Source organism: Magnolia sinica, chromosome 12, assembly GCF_029962835.1.
Source record: "Magnolia sinica isolate HGM2019 chromosome 12, MsV1, whole genome shotgun sequence".
In the NCBI taxonomy this organism is placed as follows: Eukaryota; Viridiplantae; Streptophyta; class Magnoliopsida; order Magnoliales; family Magnoliaceae; genus Magnolia; species Magnolia sinica.
In genome coordinates this window covers 73,061,921-73,083,771 of record NC_080584.1, presented here as the reverse complement: position 1 = coordinate 73,083,771, position 21,851 = coordinate 73,061,921, and positions in this window count along the sequence as shown.

Here is a 21,851-nt window from a genome sequence, read left to right as displayed (position 1 = left end):
CCCGGGGGGTTTCACGAGGTGCTGCTTCACATGAACAGTTCAGATTTTGAATCCAAATCACGTATGATGGGTTCTCAAAAAAGTTCATATGTAGTACGAACGCAGGTGAGCGTTTCCGTGTGTGTGTGTATATATATATATGGGAAAACGTACTATGCGCTCGACCTGACGAGTCCGTCCATGAGGTCAGGCTGTGTGGACCCACCGTGATGCGTTTCGAACATCTACCCCATCAGTCAGATGCACCGTTCCATCGTGGGCTTAGGTCTCAAAAATCAAGGAAATCCATGACTCGTGTGGGCCACACCACATACAGAAGTGAAGAGGGGCCGTGCACCATTAAAACATTCATAATCATTGTTTGGGCCCACCCACATGTGGTTTGCAAATCCAGCCCATCCATTATGTGTGTGTGTATATATACACACACACATTATATACACACAAACACCACTACATTTAACCCTCCATCATGTGTTTGAAACAGGCGGGTTCGGATGAAACATAATATTTACGTTGTTGACAAAAGCTGTCCAGACGATCTGCTCATGATGCGACCTCCACACTGACAAATGTCTCTCAGATTTGGACATTTCTCTCACAATAATACTTAGAAAATCTGACTGAAAAAAATAAATAATTAAAAAATAAAAATCAAAACATGTTTGCTATTAATTAATAAATGATTTACAATTTAGGTAAAATTGAAATTATTTACCCAACTAAAACCTTTATTTACGCAAAGGGAACTCTACCTATAAAAAAGTTATTTAAATTTTTAGTTAATATTATGTAAATAGGGTGATAAAAGTAATATATTCAAGATCCCGACCATATTGTCACATCACGGTAAGCAAAGTACATTATTTTTTTTTAAAAAGGAATATATTCAATATCCCAACCAAATTGTCACATCATGCCTAGAAGAGTACATTCACGTAGAGAACTTAAAAGAAGATGGTCCACATTCAATGGACATATGCAGGGGCTAATCACAAATCTTAAGACAGCTGCAAAAAGTGTTCTCATTATCAGAAATGTGGGGTTGATGGGCGGCTGTAAACAGTATTCACTCAACGAATGGCATACGCGATTAGATGAGCATGTTGTTCACAAGTGTCACAAAAGAAATCTCTATCTCCAAGTCTTAATCAGTTACGACTAAAAGTTACACATGTTGGAACCAAGTAAACACACAAAGATGAATGAAGCAAAGTATTACAACCATATAATCAAGCCTAATTATTAATACTCCAAATTTAATGTGAAAAAATTTTTATAGAAAAAAAAAATCACAATACAAAACGATAGTTATGCACCATGAAAGCAAAAATTTATAAGAGAGATTAATTACCTGATTTGAACAAGCCTTAAATCTTACCAAGCTATGCCCCTTGAAACCCTAGAAAGAATAAGAAAACTCTTCGTACTCTCAAATCTCAATTATACTCATATATATAACATATACAAGAATCACAATTGAAATTGAAAACAAATCCTGCACTTATATATGTAGCTCTGCATATACGCTTGATGACACCTTCAATGGCAGTTTGATGGCATTGACAATTTGTCGATGACATTGAACTCCTCGATGGCATCTAGGAATTAGCGGATCACTCTAGTGACAAAACATAGATTTTTCGAATTTTTCCAATGGCATCTTTGATGATATCAACGACCTATCGATGGCATCAAACCCCTTCGATATTATCCAGGAGGACACCACAAAGTGTCCAACAACTAACATGAGATTTTCGAATTTTCTCGATGGTATCGAGCAACTATCGATGGTATCGAAGAACTGTTGATGACTTCGAATGGTCTATTAATGCATCGATATATCCTGTTGCTGAAAGATTTGAGACATCAACAACAATCTCCACCATGCCATCAATATTTATTCTTCATAGCTTCTTGTTTTCATCTATAATTTGGCCTTGCATTATAGCTCCATCAGAGTGCTAAGTGCGCCTAATAAAGCGCCAAAAAGCACCCAAGCAGCCCTACAACCCACGCCACGCGCGAGGAGATTTGAACCCTAGTTGCATAAGCAAAAACTCCTTCTCTTACCGACTGGCTATACACACTATTTATGGAAAGTTTAAATAATTAATATATTTATTTACTTTCTAAAAATAGCTTTTATTTTTGAAATTTATTTTTTATTCTAAAAAACACAACAGGTCGCACTTGTATGAGAAAATGGCCCGTGATTTACATTCAACAGGTTTGCATGTGACATTTCACGAGGTATATAACATGAGAGCCATTAAAAATGTGGGCCATGACTTGGAAGTTGTCCTTCACAAAAATTGGATTGATCCACCTAATTAATAGGTGAGTCACGTACGCCTGTACTTCAATTTATTTTGACGGTGTGCCTTGATTGATGTACCAAGCAAAGCGACCCGGAGCTTACAGTGACCCTACAAAATTGACTATTTTAACCAAATAAAAACATACTAACTGAAATCCCAACAACACTAGTAAACAGGATGCAAGCGCCCTAGCGCCACCGCTGTGCCCATAGCCAACCACCCCAGCAAACCGAGCTCCTCCAAAAACCACAACCAACAGTAAACTGACCAGCAGGTTCCATCTAATGCCAAGGCTGGATTGACAATAGATGGCTGACCCATCCACCAAGCCCAAACAAACAAACTCTGACAAATCAACCAGAAAAACGCAGCATCAAGTAGCCTCAAATCCAGACAAACATCAAACCATCCCCTACATACTCCCAGCCGTCTGCACCACTAGCAACAAATAAAACCAGTGAAAACAGCTAGCCATCTCCACAAGCGCGCCAGCTTCTCAGAAACAAAACAAGGCCATAGCAGCCCCCTTCCCAAATAAGAAATGGGTTTAAAATTTTAATTTTCTTTAAGAAACAATGCTAGCTAGTTGCCAAGTGGTAGAAAGACTTTTGGTTGTAAAATAGGTTGAAGGATTGATACCCATCTTGAGGAAAAATAATTCTTTTTGCAAGATCGGACAATAAATTCAAATTTTAAATAGAAAAATGAAGAGGAGAAAATTTTAGTGTTTGGTCGAAAGCTTGTTGGTGATGAATCTTTACACATTCGTTTGTTTATTTATTTATTTATTTGTTGTTATTTACTATTTGTGGTATGTTCGTTGTGTTGAACGATTTGGATTAACCATGGCTAGCACCTCAAGATTTAGACCAATCCGACCATCTAGCAGGCCATACCGATCAAATAATGATTTTAAATGGCATTCGGAACTGTTTGGGCCCATAGGAGAGTCCAATCAAATATTTGGTCCCCATCGCTAACCATGTAGTATTGTGTCATTGATCGGTTTAGATTTGACCTGTATAACTCATGTGGACCCAGATCTCCATTAATGAAATTATGAAAAACTTTGTTTGGGTCAGTTAACTGCTGATTCTTATGTTTGGTTTATCACCGGTCAAATTACAAAGATAACATTTTTATATTACTTTAGTATCAAATAATCATTTAAATAGATTGATATTGTTATTTTCATTTGAGATTTTAAGGGTAACACTGTGACAAACTGCAATGATTATAAATTCTTTTATCTTTCTCTGAATTCTTCACATTTGATTCACGACTACCAAGTCGAGACTAAAAGTTGGGATGAGATCAACGGCTAAGACTTGCTTTCAATAGGATAGCGTAGAGAATGTTTCAAAGGCTGTCAGTCAGTAAATTTTGTCATTTTGATGAATTGATAGGAAAGATTAGAGGGAGCAGTAATTGTAATTGATTAATTCTATCTCATTGCTGGTGGCTCTTCTGATTTCTCTTATTTTTTTACAATCTCTTTGGCTTCTTATGATTGTAATGACCACGTGTAGTTTGTTTTGATTGGCCCCACCTTCCTTGCATGACCAAGCTCATCGTAAATGGGCCTCTTCCATGCTCAGGCCAAGCCTCTTGAGTAGAAAATACAAAACCACAGCCCAGATCGAAGCCCATTTATTAATCAACCTTCTGAATCAGGTCCATGTCCGATCTCTACCTCTTCTGGTTAAGGACCCAAAAGCCATTATGCTCAACCAAGCCCCACCTGATTACTAATCAAACTTAAAAGTCGGGACAAACTCAGTACTAGCTCATTTAGTAATGGGCCTTTAATTTCAGGCCCAATCCCACCCAATGAGACTATTCTCATGCCAGGGCCTAGGATAAAATTTTGTAAAGCATCAGCCTAGTCTGGGCCCATTTATTACTCAAGCTTCAAAATCAGGTCGATTCCCAACCCATGCCTCTATTACAAGCCGGTGCTCAACCTGCATTGTATGAGGACCCGAAACCCAATGGGCCGGACCACATGTTGTAGGCCCTGTAATTGGGCCCCACCCAAGCATCTAATATCAAGTGTATAAGGATCAATAAATATCAAATTATATCTGAAGTATCAAAATTACACAGGCTTTACACAGTACATTCAGAATTTCAGTTCTCGCAGGTGGGGGCCCCATGGTTACATAATCTAGATCACAGATTGTTGGGGCCCAACATGGATGAGGGATTACACCCTATTTTTTGGACCTTCTACCTAGAATAGACGGTTGAAAGGAGAACTAGAGTAGTGGTCTTCATTCAACTGCGACATAGCGATAAGATTGATGGCAAAGATCTTCCAATATGTGAGAGCCAGGGGCACCCCATCTACGGTATAACTCAATGGACACAGTCTGTATTAAGCATGGCCCCCACCTTTTACAGCATTCACAAGGAAAATATTGTACGGTCTAATGTATATATACACACGCACACCACTGCGTTTTGCCCTCCATCATGTGTTTGAAACACGCGGGTTTAGATGAAACATAGTATTTAAGTTGTCGACAAAAGCGGTCCAGACAGTCTGCTCATGATGCGACCACCACACTGACAATCAATGTCATTCTCAGATTTGGACATTTCTCTCGCAATAATACTTGGAAAATCTGGCTGAAAAAAAAAAAAAAAAAAAAATCTAAACATGTTTGCTATTAATTAATAAATGATTTACGATTTAGGTAAAATTGAAATTATTTACCTAACTAAAACCTTATTTCCGCAAAGGGAACTCTGCCTATAAAAAAGTTATTTAAATTTTTAGTTAATACTACGTAAATAGGGTGAAAAAAGTAATACTTATAAGATCCCGACCATATTGTCAAATCACAGTGAGCAAAGTACATTAAAAAAAAAGTAATATATTCAAGATCCCAACCAAATTGTCAGATCAGTCCAGAAGAGTACAATCACGCAGAGACCTCGAAGGAGATAGTCCACATTCAATGGGCATGTGCAGGAAGTGATCACAAGTCTCATCCTCCGTAATAAATGTCTTGGTTGGATTGGGCGGCTGCGAAAAGTGTTCACCTTATCAGAAATGTGGGGTTGATGGGCGGCTGTAAACAGTATTCACTTAACGATTGGCGTACGCGTTAGATGAGCACGATGTTTGCAAGCGTCACAGAAAAACATCTCTATCTCCAGGTCTTAATCAATCACGACTAGAAGTTATTAACACGCGTTGGAACTAAGTAAACATGCAAAGATGAACGAAGCAAAGTATTACAAACATATATTCAAGGCCAATTACTAATACTCTAAGGGCTTGTTTGGATTCGCATATGAGAGGGCGATGTAATATATTATAAGTGAATATTCTTGAATATTCTAATTAAACAGCGTTTGGATTGGAGCGTATAACGGACGGTATCCCATGCGCATGATTTCAGTCCGTTTTCAAAAATTAGAAAACGCGTTATTGTTTTGTCAGAGTTCAGGCATGCCGTCATTACAGCCGAATGACTACACTGCAGTGTATTCTCATTCTCGAGAATTCAAGACTGATGACTGTCAGAATTAAGGCTCCACCATGATGTATGTGTTTCATCCATTCCGTTCATCCATGTTTACATATCATTTTATTGCTTGATCCCAAAAATGAGAGGGACATAAATATCAGGTAGATCACACCACATGAAAACAATAGTGATTGGATATCAACCATTAAAATCCTCCTATGGCCCACTATACTGTTTATTTGACATCCAATCTGTTAATTAGGTCATACAGACCCAGATGAAGAGAAAAAACAAATATGAGCTTGATCCAAAACATAATGGCCCCCAAAATGTTTTTAATGGTCGACGCTCATCCAACACTGTTTCATGTAATGTGGTCCACTTGAGATTGGATATATCTCATTTTTGGATTCAGGCCGTAAAATGATGTGTAAAAACATATGGATGGCATGGATGAATTACATACATCATGGTGGGGCACACATAGCAACGACCACTAGCCATTGGCCGGTGTCAGGGGGTGTAGCCAATCCGTACAGTTGTACAGTACGCAGATATAATACCTCCTATCCAAACGTTGATCTGTATAAGATATTGTATACTATTCTCCATAATACCTCCAATTCAAACATTGATTTTTATCTGAATGATTTATATGTATTCTGAAAACCATCCATTGTATACATGAACAGTACCCGAATACAGTACAATACAATACAATACACGAATCCAAACAGGCCCTAAATTTAATGTGAAAAAATCCTTATAGAAAAAAAATCACAATACAAAATGATAGTTATGCACTATGAAAGCAGAAATTTATAAGAGAGATTAATTACCTGATTTGAACAAGCCTTAAATCTTCCCAAGCTATGCCCTTGAAACCCTAGAAAAAATAAGAAAACTCTCCATACTCTCAAATCTCAATTACACTCATATATATATATATATATATATATATATATATATATATATATATATATACAAGAATCACAATCGAAATCAAAAACAAATCCTGCACTTATATATGTAGCTCTACATATACGCTTGATGACACCTTCAATGGCAGTTTGATGGCATTGACAATTCGTCAATGACATTGAACTCCTTCGATGGCATCGAGGAATTAGCAGATTATTCCAGTGACAAAACATAGATTTTTCAGATTTTTCCAATGGCATATTCAATGATATTGACGACATATCGATGTCATCAAACCCCTTCGATATTATCCAGGAGGACACCACAAAGTGTCCAACAACTAACATGAGATTTTTGGATTTTCTCGATGGCATCGAGCAACTGTCGATGGTATCGAAGAACTGTTGATGACTTTGAATGGTCTATTAATGCATCGACATATCTTGCTGCTGAAAGATTTGATACATTAACAACAATCTCCACCATGTCATCAATATTTATTCTACATAGCTTCTTGTCTTCATCTATAATTCGGCCTTGCATCATAGATCCACCATCACTTCTCATGCATCATCTGTCTTCCTTTTATGCCTTCGTCAAGCCCAGAGAAGTTGCAAATAACTTTAACTTATCTACGAGAACTACCTTAGTGAGTTGTCGGTCAGATTCACACTTCTGTGAATTTTCTCTACTGTCACGTCTCCTTCCTCGAGTACTTATTGGATAAAATGATGACGCACATCAATAAGTTTAATACGTGAGTGATAAACAAATTTTTTAGCTAAATTGATCGCGTTTTCGCTGTCATGATTGACCAGTACAGTCTCGTGCCGAATACCCAACTGGTTTACTATCTCTCCCAACCAAACACCTTCCTTAAATGCTTTGATCACCACAATATGCTAAGCTTCCGTTGTAGAAAGAACCACCACAGAATGAAGCATTGACATCAAACTGATCGCTCCACCCGCTAATACAAACAAGTAACAGGAGGTTGACATTCTACTGTCTACACTGCCCGCATAATTAGAATCCACATAACCTACTAACTTCGCCCTTGATTTCTCAAAAGATAAGATGTAGTCCTGCGTACTTCAAATGTATTAAAGTAGCCATTTCAATACTTCCTAGTGTTGCTTTCCAGGGTTAGACATGTATCTGCTAACAACACCAAGCGTGTGTGAAGTATTTGGTTTATTACAAATGTTGGCATACATCAAGCTACCAACCACGCTAGAATAAGGCACGTGAGACATAACTTGGTTTTCTTCATTGGTTTTAGGACATTATTCAAAAGAAAGCGCTTGAAATAAGTCACGCGAGAAGCACCGATCGACTTTGCCTTGTCCATCCCATGCTTAATCAATACCTTATGAAGGTATTCTCCCTAAGATAATCAAAGTATGCTCATCTTCATATCTTTGTGTATATCAATAACAAAAACCCTCTTAGCAACCCCAAGATCTTTCATCTCGATTGTCCTTAATAAATAAGTCTTCAGTAAATCAATCTCATACATGCTGTGACTGGCTATAAGCATGTCATCAATGTATAAAACTAGGATAATAAATTTTTCAACACTCAATGTCATGTGATAGACACAATGATCATATTCACTCATAGTAAACTTCTGACTCACTACGAAAGAATCAATTTTTTTTTATACCATTACCCAAGCGACTGTTTCAGGCCATATAACGATCTCTTTAACTTACAAACTTTGTTCTCTATCCTTTTTACTTCGAAACCTTTTGGTAGCTTCATATATTTCTGCTCTTCAAACTCACATCTATTTGCTCCAGTTCGAGATTGTATTGGGCAAACAACACTAACACAAATCTGATAGATACTTTCTTCATAATCGGCGCGAACATCTCATTGAAGCTGACACCTTCTCTCTGAGTGTATCCTTTCGCTACCAACAGTGCCTTGTACATATTATGTTTCATTTTTAAGATCCACTTACACCCGATTACTTTATGGCCAACAGGAAGCTCTATCAACCTTCACGTACGTTTCGTTCTTATACAATAAATCCATCTCATCATCCATCGCTGCTTTCCACTTTTCAGCATTAGGCTCATCAAGAGCATCCTGAAGAGTATATGGATCCCCCTCATCCGTAATGAGTGCAAAAGCAACACTTGAGTCATCAATGTATTTTGCCGATAACCTATGATCCCTCGACGAATTCGTTCTCATAGGTGACTGCTCCACCAACTCTCGTACCTCTATTTACGTATCTGTATCAGCATGAGTATTATTTATGTCGACCTGAACGTCCACAACTAACTTTTTCAGTTCTTTATGTTCATCCTTACGGAACAAATATCCTTCATCAAATTTGATGTTATGACTAAAGATGATTTTTCGTGTGACCTGGTTATACAATTTCTACCCTTTCACACCCCCACTATAGCCAAAAAAATTATACTTTTTAGCTCTTTGGTCTAGCTTATTTCTCTCAATTGATGGTATGTGAGAGTTAGCTTCACAATCAAATACACACAATTCCGAGTAGTCTACTTGCTGACCACTCCATACCTCCTCTAAAATTTTACAATCAATGGTCGTAGAAGTGGACTGATTCACCTAGTAAGAAGATGTATTAATGTCCACAGTCCATAAATTCTTTCCCAACAATGCATCACTAATCATGCATCGAGCCCTCTCAATGAGAGTTTGATTCATCTGCTTAGTCACACTATTCTGTTCTGCTATGTGGCACACGATGTTGTGCCTCACGATCCTTTTATCGTTAGAGTATTGACTAAATTCACTTCAAATAAATTATTCACCGTTATTTGTCTTTGGAACCTTCACTTTCCACCCTGATTGTTTTTCAACCATCGCCTTTCATTGTTTGAAGTTGAGGAAAACATCAGATATTTTTCTTTTCATAAAATAAACCAATGCTTTCCTACAGTACTCATCGATGAACGTGACGAACCATGACAACCCTCCATTTGAAACCACAAGCATCAACCCCCACATATTAGAATGCACTAGTTAAGAACACCCTTACATACATGTTCATATTACCAGATTTAAAAGATAACCTAAATTGTTTACCATACATAAAATGCTCACTTATATTAAAATCTAAAATTTTAAGAACTATAATTAAAAAATAGTTAGAAAGTACCTTCATGCCCCACTCGCTTATGTGGCCCAAACGTGCATGCCACATACGTGCAGATGTGCTACCCGATAACGTAGTCCCGATCAACTTGTAAAGGTTTCTACTCCTCTGTGCATTCATGACAACGAGTTCTCCTTTTGAAACTTTATAGACACGATCAAAACAAGTGAACCTGCACCCAAGTGCTTCGAGTGCACCAAGAGATAGAGATATCAAGCTATTTATCATAATAAGAACATGTCTCACCTTGATCACGGTACACTCTATACCATCAAATATCTTAATATGCACATATCCAACACCCACCACATTACAGGTATTATCATTGTCCATAAATACATGGCCACTATCTCATTCTCTATAATTGGTGAACTAACTCCGATGAGGAGTCACATTATATGATGCTCCAATATCCAAAATCTACTAGTGCTTAAGATCATCATATAAGTGTCCGACCATGGACATTGACAACACATCACTTTCAATCATACCTACATCAAACTCGATAGTGTTGGCCTACCTGAAAGAAGCCTTTGAGTTTTATTTTCCTACCTTAGTATTTGTACAATCATTCTTCATATGCCCAGACATCTCACAGTTCTAATACTTCAACTTTCCATTATTATTATCTTTGGATTTGTATTTCAATCGAGAAGATCAATTGTCTCGTTCAGAATTTCGTCCCCTTATAATCAATACATCATTAAAGCCGCCAACATTACTGCTTTTCTTTCTTATTGCCTTTCCATGAAAGGCTGAGATAACGGTTTCGATGTTAATGGTCAATCTACCAGTGCATAGCGAGTCCTTAAATGACTCATACGAAGCTGGAAGAGAATTCAACAAGATGCATGTCTGACCTTCATTTTCCATTGTTTCTTCTACATTCAAAAATTTGAAAATTATCTTGTTAAAGTTACTAATGTAGGCCTCAACATCACCTCCCTCTATCATCTTTAGATTAAATAACTGAAGCTTCAAGTATAGGCGATTCTCAAGAGATTTCTTGGCGTAAATGTCCTCTAATTTCACCTATGTACTTACTGCAGTTTTCTCTCTCATGACATTGTAGAAGACTTTATTCGTTACGCACAATTGGATAGAGGTTCTTACTTATCCATCTTGTTTCATTCTTAATTTGTCATAGAATTTGAATACTTCTTAATGATTACATCATCCAATCCTTGTTGAACTAGGAGACCGGTCATCTTAACATTCCATAATTCAAATTTATTTTTTTCAAAATATTTCTCGACATTGAACTTAGAATTAAATACCATTGATACTCTACTTTCAAATTTAAACTGCGTCCCAATGTTTAGCTCTGATACTACTCGTTGGAAATTTATGGAAGCATAGAGAGATGAATCAAAAAAAGTATTCGAATCGCATAAACAAGCCCAAGCACAAACAATCTGAATTTAACATGGAAAAATCCTTGCAGGAAAAAACTACGACACAAAGTGACAGTAATGCACTATGAAAGCAGAAAATTACAAGAAATAGAGCTTACCCAATTCAAATAAGCCTCAAATCACCCAAGCTAAACCCTTGAAACCTTGGGAACAAATTAGAAAGCATTGAGATACTCCCTATTCTCGATTACACCCATATATATAACATCTATGAGAATCACAGTTGAAATAGGAAACAAATACCCTAATTACACAATTTTGTGTAACTCTGCATGACTGTTCAATGGCACCTTCGATGGGATCGACAAATCGTTGATGGCATCAATGGCCTTCGATATCATTGAACATAACACCAAAATGTTCCAGCAACTGGACATGAAAAATATGGATTTTTCTTATGGCACTTCGATAGGACTTCGATGTCATAACGGCCATTAATGGCTCATTGATGACAACAAAACCTTTCGATGTCATCGAGCAATACACCTAAAGTGTCCAACAACCAACATGGGCTTTTTGGACTTTCTCGATGGCATTGATCAACTATTAATAGCATCGAATACCTCTCGATGGCTTCAACAAACCCTCTTGCTAAAAGATTTGAGACGTCAACAACAATCGTTAAATGGAAAGTTGAAGAGAAAGTGGTCAGTGTCCCAAATTCAATAGTTAAGTTGAAATCCGACATTTCAAATCATATACATAGTGTGATTTTCAGCTATGCTCTGCCCACAATAGGACCAACGACTACGACAGTTGAGGTTGGCACCACAAGTTCACAACAATTGAACTATCACAAATTAAATTAGTAATAACAACCACCCGAAAAGACCGAGAAAGTAGATTATAAAAGGAAATAATACACATAAGTGGTCTACAAACATACATTCATACATATAATATTGCAAGAATCTTAAATAATATGTGTTAAGAGTATAATTGAATTGACCAAATAACGAGGATGCCAATGAAGACAACAGGACAAATAACTCAGATGTGAGATTAGATAAGAGCTCAGCTTCGACTACCAAGCACGACTTCTGCAATCAACTCGAGCACTAATCATAAGTGATGGCCTCAATCTCTTATCTAGCATTTCATTATTGCGACCAAGCAACGACTGCAAGTACCGACCTGACCCTGATTAGATGCCCTAACCTCGAAGCTCGACCCTGACCACAATCGACAATTAGGCTCGGTTTGTAGGACCTTGGCCAACCCGACTTAAAGGTCAACATCAGCTATCGATTACAACCTCCTTGGATGCCGACCATTGGGAGATATCTCCTTAGTATACCACGACCTCCTCGGATGCCGACCACCGGGAGATCTCCTTCATAAATGGAAAGGATTACCCCTGCGAGATCTTCGCCTAGAATCTCGCCGATGATAGCACAATATATCCCGAGGAAGATCTCTTGTGTAATACGCACCTGCATGGCAGACTCTTTGTCATATACGTAGGGAGTGTCAAAAGACTATAAATAAGAACCCTACCTATGAAAGAAAGTATACACTATTACCCTAATTCAACCAGACCTAGTATGCTTATTCTAACTTAGGCATCAGAGCGTCCCTAGCTACAACCAGGGCCCCCATTTATATTCAGTTTTGTAGTTACATGATGGTCTAGTAGAGTTGACCAAATCTCAACCTCAACAGTTTGGCATCGTCTGTGGGAATCGATAGTCAAGCCATTCCAAACTCATCCCTCGTATCTCTGTCTACTCTACAATAGAAAAATGGAGGAAGAGGGCCTTGGCCGCCATTGCCGCACAGAACCCCATACTAGAAGAGCCACATGTTGATCCCCAGGATTCACCTTCACAACATCATACTGACTCTCCCCCTGCGATGGCAGCGCAAAGGTCTCGCAATCGGGGAGGCTGGCTTATTTCCTTGAAAAATTAGATCGGGGCCTTAACCACCATTATAAATTGCATAATGCAAATACTCGAAAGGTAGAGTCCACCTCCCAACCAAAGGGTGAAAGTAGCCACAGAAACTAATATCTCTCGACTGCTTCAAGCACCTGATGACTCGTAGATAGTCAACCAGTGACTAGGGCAGCATAGCCATGCACCCATGCACATCGCAGGAACAACCTCCCTCGCTGACTTTGACTTACACCACAAGTTGGAGAAAAGAAGGTGTTGGAAAGCTCCTGAGGTGATTGAAGAGAACAAGGTCCCATGGGAGGCCGAGCTCATGGAGATCTGAGGACAACTCGGCGATATTCAACAAGTATACTGCGCTTAGTTTCCAACCTCGGTTGAGACCATGTTGGAGGAAATAAAGCCACCATTTATCGATGACATCACAAGGTCTCAACTTCCTCTGTGATCTCAGATGCCTCAGATTACTCCCTACTTAGGAGTTGGAGATCCAGTCGAGCATCTCGAGTCTTTAAGGGAATGAATGAAATTACATGACGTTTCTAGTTCAATGATGTGCCGAGTATTCTCCCTGACCTTGTCATAAGCCGCATGATGGTAAATGCAGCTGAAACCAAGGTCCATTAGTTCATTTACCTAGCTCAGTAAGACCTTTATCACACAGTTTATCGAAAGGAAGAATAAAAGGAAGCCAGTGACCCACCTTCTCAATGTTACCCAAAGGGAGGACCAGCTACTAAACGACTACATTCTTTATTTCAACGAGTAAGCAGTGTAGGTGGACAGCTACTCCGACTCGATAGATCTGGCTGCCATGACATCCGACTTACGAGAGGGGAAGTTCCACTTCTCTATCAGTAAGAACCCCCTACCACCTTCGCCGATCTCCTTAACCGAGCTCAGAAATACTCTAATGCAGAGGAACTCTTCAGCTTGAAGAAAGCCACTTGGAGCACCATAGACTTGGAAATTTGGTACTCCGACATGATTCGGACTAGGTCAGCATCCCGCAACCTCAACTCTAAGGGGCTGACATCTAGAGATGGACCCGTAGCAGACTGAACTGCCGACTTCACCGAGGCAGAGATTACCACTTCCTCTTAGCCTTCCGGCACCAGAGATGGTACGTCTAAGGGTGCGCCCAACCGGGAGTCCACACTTTTTAGCATAGTCTCCTCATGAAACGCCCCTGACATAAAAAAAAATATGACGGAATCATCTGACATCCCAACTAAGAAAGAATGAGAAAAGTAAAATGAGAAGCAGAGAGTACCAAATAAGAAAAGGCTAGCTAGAGAAGCAGAAAAGGAAACAATTTTTGACTTACCGAAAATCGCCTAGTTCGGTAGCAAGAGAGAGCGGCAGAGGCAAAGCGAGCAAATAAAGGGGTGTAGGGCATCTCCCTCCCCTATTTATACCCTTCCTTGGTTGCAGCATTAATTGCTCGCATTCAATGTTATAATCAGAAGAGACGCCACAACGCACGCCTCAATTCATGTGGATACCCCTGGTTCACAGACAGAACCGACTACTGAGGCAGAGACAAGTGTCATCTTGCTTCAAGTCGAGAGACAAAGAGGCATCGCTCCATGCACGCCACCTCATAGAACACATTATTATAATTACTGAATCTTCCTTGATTCCTGCACTTATCGACTTTCTCTCTTTTGTCATAATGACAGGTGGTCCCAACATCACATTTGGGCATCAGTCCAAATTAATTTAGTTCCCGAGCTTTTGAAAAGCACTCGGAAGTAGAGGGCTATTGTTATTAGTATAATTGGACCAAGCACGACCTCCGCAATCAACCCGAGTACCAATCATAAGCGATGGCCTTAATTGCTTATCTAGCATTTCATTGTCACGACCAAGCAGTGACTACAAGTACTGACCTGACCCTGATTAGACGCCCTAACCTCGAACCTCAGCCTTAACCACGATTGACAATTAAGCTTAGTCTACGGGACCTCGGCCAACCCAACTTTGAGGTCAACATCTGCTATTGATCATGATCTCCTTAGATGCCGACCATCGGGAGGTATCTCCTTCGTAGACCACGACTTCCTCGAATAACGACCACTGGGAGATCTCCTTCATAAACGGAAAAAATTGCCCCCCTTAGATCTTCGGTGAGAATCATGCCAAGATAGCGTCATATATTCCAGGAAAAATTCATTGTGTGATATGCACCTACATGGCGGACTCATTACCATACACGTAAGTAGCAATAAAAGACTATAAATAAGAACCCTACCTATAGTAGAATGTATGTATTAATTATTACTCTAATTCAACTAGACCTAGTGCACTTATTCTGACGTAGGCATCAGAGGGTCCCTAACTGCAACTAGGGGCCCCCATTGTCACTCAAATTTACAGATACACAATCGTCTAGTAGGGACCACCAAATCTCAGCCTCAACAATATGAAAAATTAACTAGAAGTTCATTTAACACATCCAGTTTTTGTGTCAACCTATTTTGCTTTGAAAGATGACAAATTTAATTATTAAAGCACATAAGGCACTACAAATATTAAGAAAACAAAAGGAAAGGAAAAAAAAAAAAAAGGCATAAGATTGGAAAAACCTAACGGAGCTGTCCAAAGAAAAGGCAACTAAAACAACTAACAAAACCTAGAAAGAAAAGGACAAAAATACAACATCCACACCCACATGCAGGTAATTGTTATTGAAAATTTTAAAAACATAAACAATAAAATGAAACTGTTATCATAAACTTAGGTTAAGATGTGGCACGAGTAGTGCCCGAAGAAACTATAAACGAAGAAACTACAAGCAAAGATTTTCTTCGAGAGAACCAACTTTTTTAAGCAACCTTTCATAACGAACAAGTTGAGAAAGAATCCAGTTTTGACACTTGCATCAAAGTTCGTTGTCCAGCAATAACATGTTATGCCATGCATGAGATCTGGACCATTCTTCTAGCCATATCTCATGAAACCACAACGTTATGTGATCCTAGCCACTAGAAGACTCTCAACAATTACAAATAGATGGTTAAAAAAGTCCAACCAATGGCCAACTTTAACAAGAAATCAGAAGTAATTCATGTTTTGGAATATGAATTGCCCAAAAGTCGTAATTTCAAAATATGGCTCTTTTATGGTAGGGCTGACAAAAAATGAAAGGTCCAACCGAGTGTGCAAGTTTGACACGTACAGGTCTAGAGTGTGAGAATATAAGCACTTAGTAATGGATCTTTCCCCAAAAAAATAAAATAAAATAAATAAATAAATAAAGAAAACCCAAAAAATCTAAATTCTACCTATATGTTACATGACAATTTCAGCCAAGAACATGCTAGCAGTGGGATGCATGTGTTTTATCCACGCACGTATATCCATTTTGAAAGACCATTTTAAGGATTATCCTAAAACGGAGGCAGATTGAAGGCTTGAGTGGACCATAATTGTCCATTTGTCATATGCTCTACCTGTACAAAGAAATGGACAGTTGGGAAAAAAAGAGGGATCTGGCCAAGCCTAGCTCACCCATGGGTTATATGGATGGTACATCAGGTGGACCCGTCATTGGTGTGGCTAGCTGCGATGTCTTGGATAAACAATCAAGCCATTTGATTTGTGAGGCAGGGTCGCACTTGTATGAGAAAATGGCCCGTGATTTACATTCAACAGGTTTGTATGTGACATTTCACGAGGTATATAACATCAGAGCCATTAAAAACGTGGGCCATGTCTTGGAAGTTGTCCTTCACAAAGATTGGATTGATCTACCTAATTAATTGGTGAGTCACGTACGTCTCTGCTTCAATTTATTTTGACGGTGTGCCTTGATTGATGGGTGATTCACCCCCAATATTTGTGTCAAGTAATCTTCATAGTGGTGTTCTTTCAATGAACAGCTTAGATTAAACCACTGTTTGCTTTTTTCCATGTGAAGATCACATAGATAAATCATAACAAAAAACCACCTATTGCTAACAGATCTAAGTCGTTTGTCATCTCATCCCCTCTTTAATAAATCTCATATTTTAAGCTTCATTTTCTTAGCAACCGAGGCTAAAAGGCATAGTTTTAAGCTCGGTTTTATAGCTATTGAAACTAAAAAGAGAACTTTTAGTGTTGGTTTCTCACCAACTAAGATGAAATAGTTGACTTTTATTTTTAGTTTCTAACCAACAGAGGCGAAATAGTAAACTTTTAGCCTTAGTTACTTTACAATTGAGGTAGAAAGGTGAAATTTTAGCACTGGTTTTCTAACAACTAAAGCTAAAAAGTTAAATTTTAACATCAGTTTCTCACTAATTGAGGTAAAATTGTAACTTTTAGCTTCACATTCTTTTGAATTGAGGCAAAATGGTAGACTTTTAGCCTCAGTTTATCGCTAATTGAGGCGAAATGGATGTAAGTTTCTTGCAAACGGAGGCAAAAAAATTGACATTTTGGCCTTAGATTCTTAATAACTTAAGGTAGAAAGTGAACATTTAACATCGATATCTTACTAACTGAGGGAAAATAGTGAACGTTTAGCCTCAATTTCTTACTAGCTGAGGCAAAATGGTAAACTTTTAGCCCCAATTTTTCACCAACCGAGGTAAAATGGTAAACTTTTAGCCCTAGCTTTTCACCAACCGAGGCTAAACGGTAGACTTCTAACATTGGTTTCGTAATAACTAACGCTAAAAATTAGACTTTTAACCTCGGTTTTTTACTTATTGAGGTAAAATAGTGAACTTTTCAGGCAAAATGCTAGACTTTTAGCCCGAGTTCCTCACTAACTGAAGAGAAATCATAAACTTCTAGAATCAGTTTCTCACCAATCAAAACGAAATAGCAGACTTTTAGCCTCAGTTTCTTAGTAACCGAGGCAAAAAATAAACTTTTAGCCCCCGTTTCTTAGTAACTAAGGCTAAAAAGCACATTTAGCTTCCATTTTTTGAGTCAAGGCTAAAAAATTGTAACCAAAGGCTAATTTTCTTGTAGTAAACTCCCGGCTCCATCAACCCTTTCATCTGCCACAAGACGATAGATTGTACTTGAATGCAAGTCGAACTAGTGTATTGCTTAATTTTAGGGCACCATGGACCCGATAATAATGAAAAGTCCACCCCATCCATTGGGTTTGTCATCTGATTTTTAAGGCATTGACAGAAAAGTGAGGCCAATGTAAACCTTAAGTGGGCCAAACGAAGAGGAAAAAATAAGGATTGAACACCCACTATTTCATTGATCCACATGAAGTTTATGACAAATCTGCTAAGTCTATCTGTCTTTCCAGCTCCTTTTAATGAATGGGCTCAAAATTGAGGCACATCCAAACTTCCAGTGGGTCACACGATCGGAAACGGTGAACTGAACACTCACTGTTGAAACATCTTGAGGCATTGTGGACCGATTTCAACCTTCAGATTTGCCTATTTCTGGGGTCATGCCATAAAATGAGTTAGAAAAACAAATGTACAGAGTTTATTTCCCCAACCTTCAAGGTGAGCCCCCATGTATGGCTGTAGTTAGGTTGGCATGACAATCCACGTCATCAATGTGCCAGGATGTTTCCATTGAATGCCAGAAGGCATGGGTTTTTCGACCGTAACTGGAGCCTACCACAGCAGTTTATGACAAATCCACTCGATCCATCCATTTTCCCAGCCTCATTTTAGGACACTGGTCCAAAAATGTGGCCGATCTAAGGCACAAGTGAGTAAGAAACGCATGAGACAGTTTGCATTAAACGCATACCATTAAAACATATGTGTGGCCACCAGATGATTGCAAAAAATCCACCTGTCCATCTATTTATCTAAATGATTTTATGGCATGGCCCGAAAATGAGGCCAATGCCAAGCTCTAGTGTTCAACACGACAGGAAAGAGTGGGATGGAAGGCCTACCATTGAAACATATTAGCGCCACCTATTCCAGCTTCATGTTTTCCTCATTTTATTTTTTTAAACAGATGGACAGGTTCAAATTGGGCGGCACGTTAGGTTACGGCCGCCCTAATAATTCACGTCAATCAATGCAATCGACGTTCCTGCGCGAGTAATTTGTTCTGCCCTAGAGGGACAGTGCCAAAGCTCTAGGGGGCAAGACTAAGATCGTGTTTGATTTTCTAATTCACAGGGAATGCCCCCTGAATGGTAATAAATATTCCCCTCCTTAATTGCCGCACTCTTTCCCGTAATTGATTTGGCTGCTTATTTTTTTCGGTGTAAAAATGAAATATTTGTGGGTCCCACCATGATGCATATCATATATCTACACCGTTCACCCATTATGTCAGATGAATTTATGATATAAGCCAAAAAATTAGGCATATCCAAAACTCAAGTCGACCACGCCATAGAAAAATGTGAATTAAATACTTATCGTTAAAAACTTCTTAGGGCCATTGTTTCTTTTGGTATGGTCCAGGTGAGTGTTGGATCCAACTCATTTGAATAGATATATCATATAGATGAAGATCAGGTTCTAAAATGGCCACTACTACTTTTGAACCGGTTTCCAATAAATGAAAATCCCCTGGATATTCACGCGGGTGAAACGGCAATAATCACCCATTACTAGGTATTTACCGTTTCGAGGTGAAACGATAAAAATCAAACAGGCCTAAGGCTCACGTGTAATTATACCATGTAAATGGGTTTACTAATAATTACCACGTCTTTTCCAATGCCAACCTGGAAAGTTACTTTTTTAACACTTTAATCAAGAAATTTATAACATCAATGTGGGGCCCATCATGATGTATGTAACTTATCTACACCGCTCATTTGTTATGCCGGCCGAATTTATGGCATGTGTAAAAAAAGAGGCAGATTCAAAGGTCAAGTGGACCACACCACAGGAAACAATGGGAATCGAACACCTATCATTAAAATCTTCTTGGGGCCCTTAAAAGTTTTCAAGCAAGCTAATATTTGTGTTTTCCCCTTATCCATGCATGTGTGATCCTATGAATGGGTTAGATGATGAAAAAACCTCAATGTGGGCTCAGTGAAGAAAATAACTTTCAATGGTGAACGAATTAAATCCACTGTTTCCTTTAGTGTGGGCCATTTGAGTGTTGGATCTGCTTCATTTTTTGGTTCGTGTTCCAAAATATTCTAATAAAATGGATGGACAGTGTGGATATATCATATACATCATAGCAGGGTCCACATATTTAAGTAGATACTTTTGTTTCGATTTTCAAGGTGGAATTACTCTCATATTTTGCACCTGGGTGAAAAAGTAATAATTATTTGTTTACTTGATCAAATCAAACAGGCCTGAATCCTTTCTGAGGAAGTTCCAGTGCAAGGATGCTGGGTGGGGTCCACCGAGATGTTTGTTAGAAATCCACTCAGTTTATCTACTTTGAGAGTTCATTTTAAGACATGTGATAAAAAATTATGTATATTTAAAACTTATGTGGGTCACACAAGAGACAACAGTGAGGATTCAGTGTGAATCATTGAAACATTTTTGGGGCGACAAAATTTTTGTGTCAGGAATTTTTTTTGCTATTTTCACTCCATCTTAGTAGTTTGGATGGAATATAAACATCAAGGTGGAGCCCAGGAGGGTTTCAACAATAGTAATTTCATTCCGCAATTTCCCCTCCTGTGTGAACCACTTATGCTCCTAGGTGATGCTACTGGCTTTGGATCTGCCTCTCGAGCTCGAGGGTCGTATTCATCAGGCTATTGATCATGAGCATCAGACTGTTGAATCACACTCACAAGAATCCGGGCATAGATCTGGCTAGGGGTATGTACCTGTAGCTACCGCGGGCTATGGATCTGTCTTTACTGGCACTTGTTTTTGGATCCACATCATTTTTGGCCAAATTTCTTAAAATGAGAACTCAAAAAGGATGGACGGGGTAAATTTACCACAAACATATCCGTGGGCCCCACCAAGCATCCTTATGCACGAACTTCTGGCAAAAGGCTTTAGCAGGAAATCCCATCCTCTCCTCTAGGACAATAATCTCTCTCTAGCCACTAGGCAGGGTCTCCTTGGTCACCCACCGTGATGTATGGGTTTTATTTTATTTTTATTTATTTATTTATTGTTATTATTTATTTATTTATTTTCAGATCACCCACCGAGGATGATCCCAACGATTAGGTAGACTCAAAGTTCAAGTGAACCACAACACATGAAGCAGCGGTGATAAAGACAATTGCTGTTGAAATCTTTCTCAAGGGCTACCCATATATTTATGTTCCGTCTAACCTATTCATAAGGACATATAAACTTAGATGAAGGAAAAGATAAATATCTTCTATATACAACAAATTAGTGGCTCTTAAATTTTTTTAATGGTGGATGATCAATTCCCACTGTGTGGTCCACTCAATCCTTAGATTTGCCTCATTTTTGGGTTCATATCCTAAAATGATATGGAAAAATGAATATACCATGTGATAAAACTCATACATCAAGGTGGGCCCATAGAGTCATGCCTGGACAGATTATTATTGTCCAAGCCAAGGCAGAATGCAACCGGCCACCAAATACAGGTCAATCAACGAGAGTTGCTTGCTTGTATGGTTTTTATTTATTTATTTTAGAATAAGTTTCTTTTTTTAAATGACAAAAATGTTCATTTCATGAGTTATTTGAGTTGATTGTGTGTGGGCGGGCGGCATGGCCCACTTAAGATTAATTAATTTGATTGATTTTTAGCCACCAAGGAGAACCTCAAAA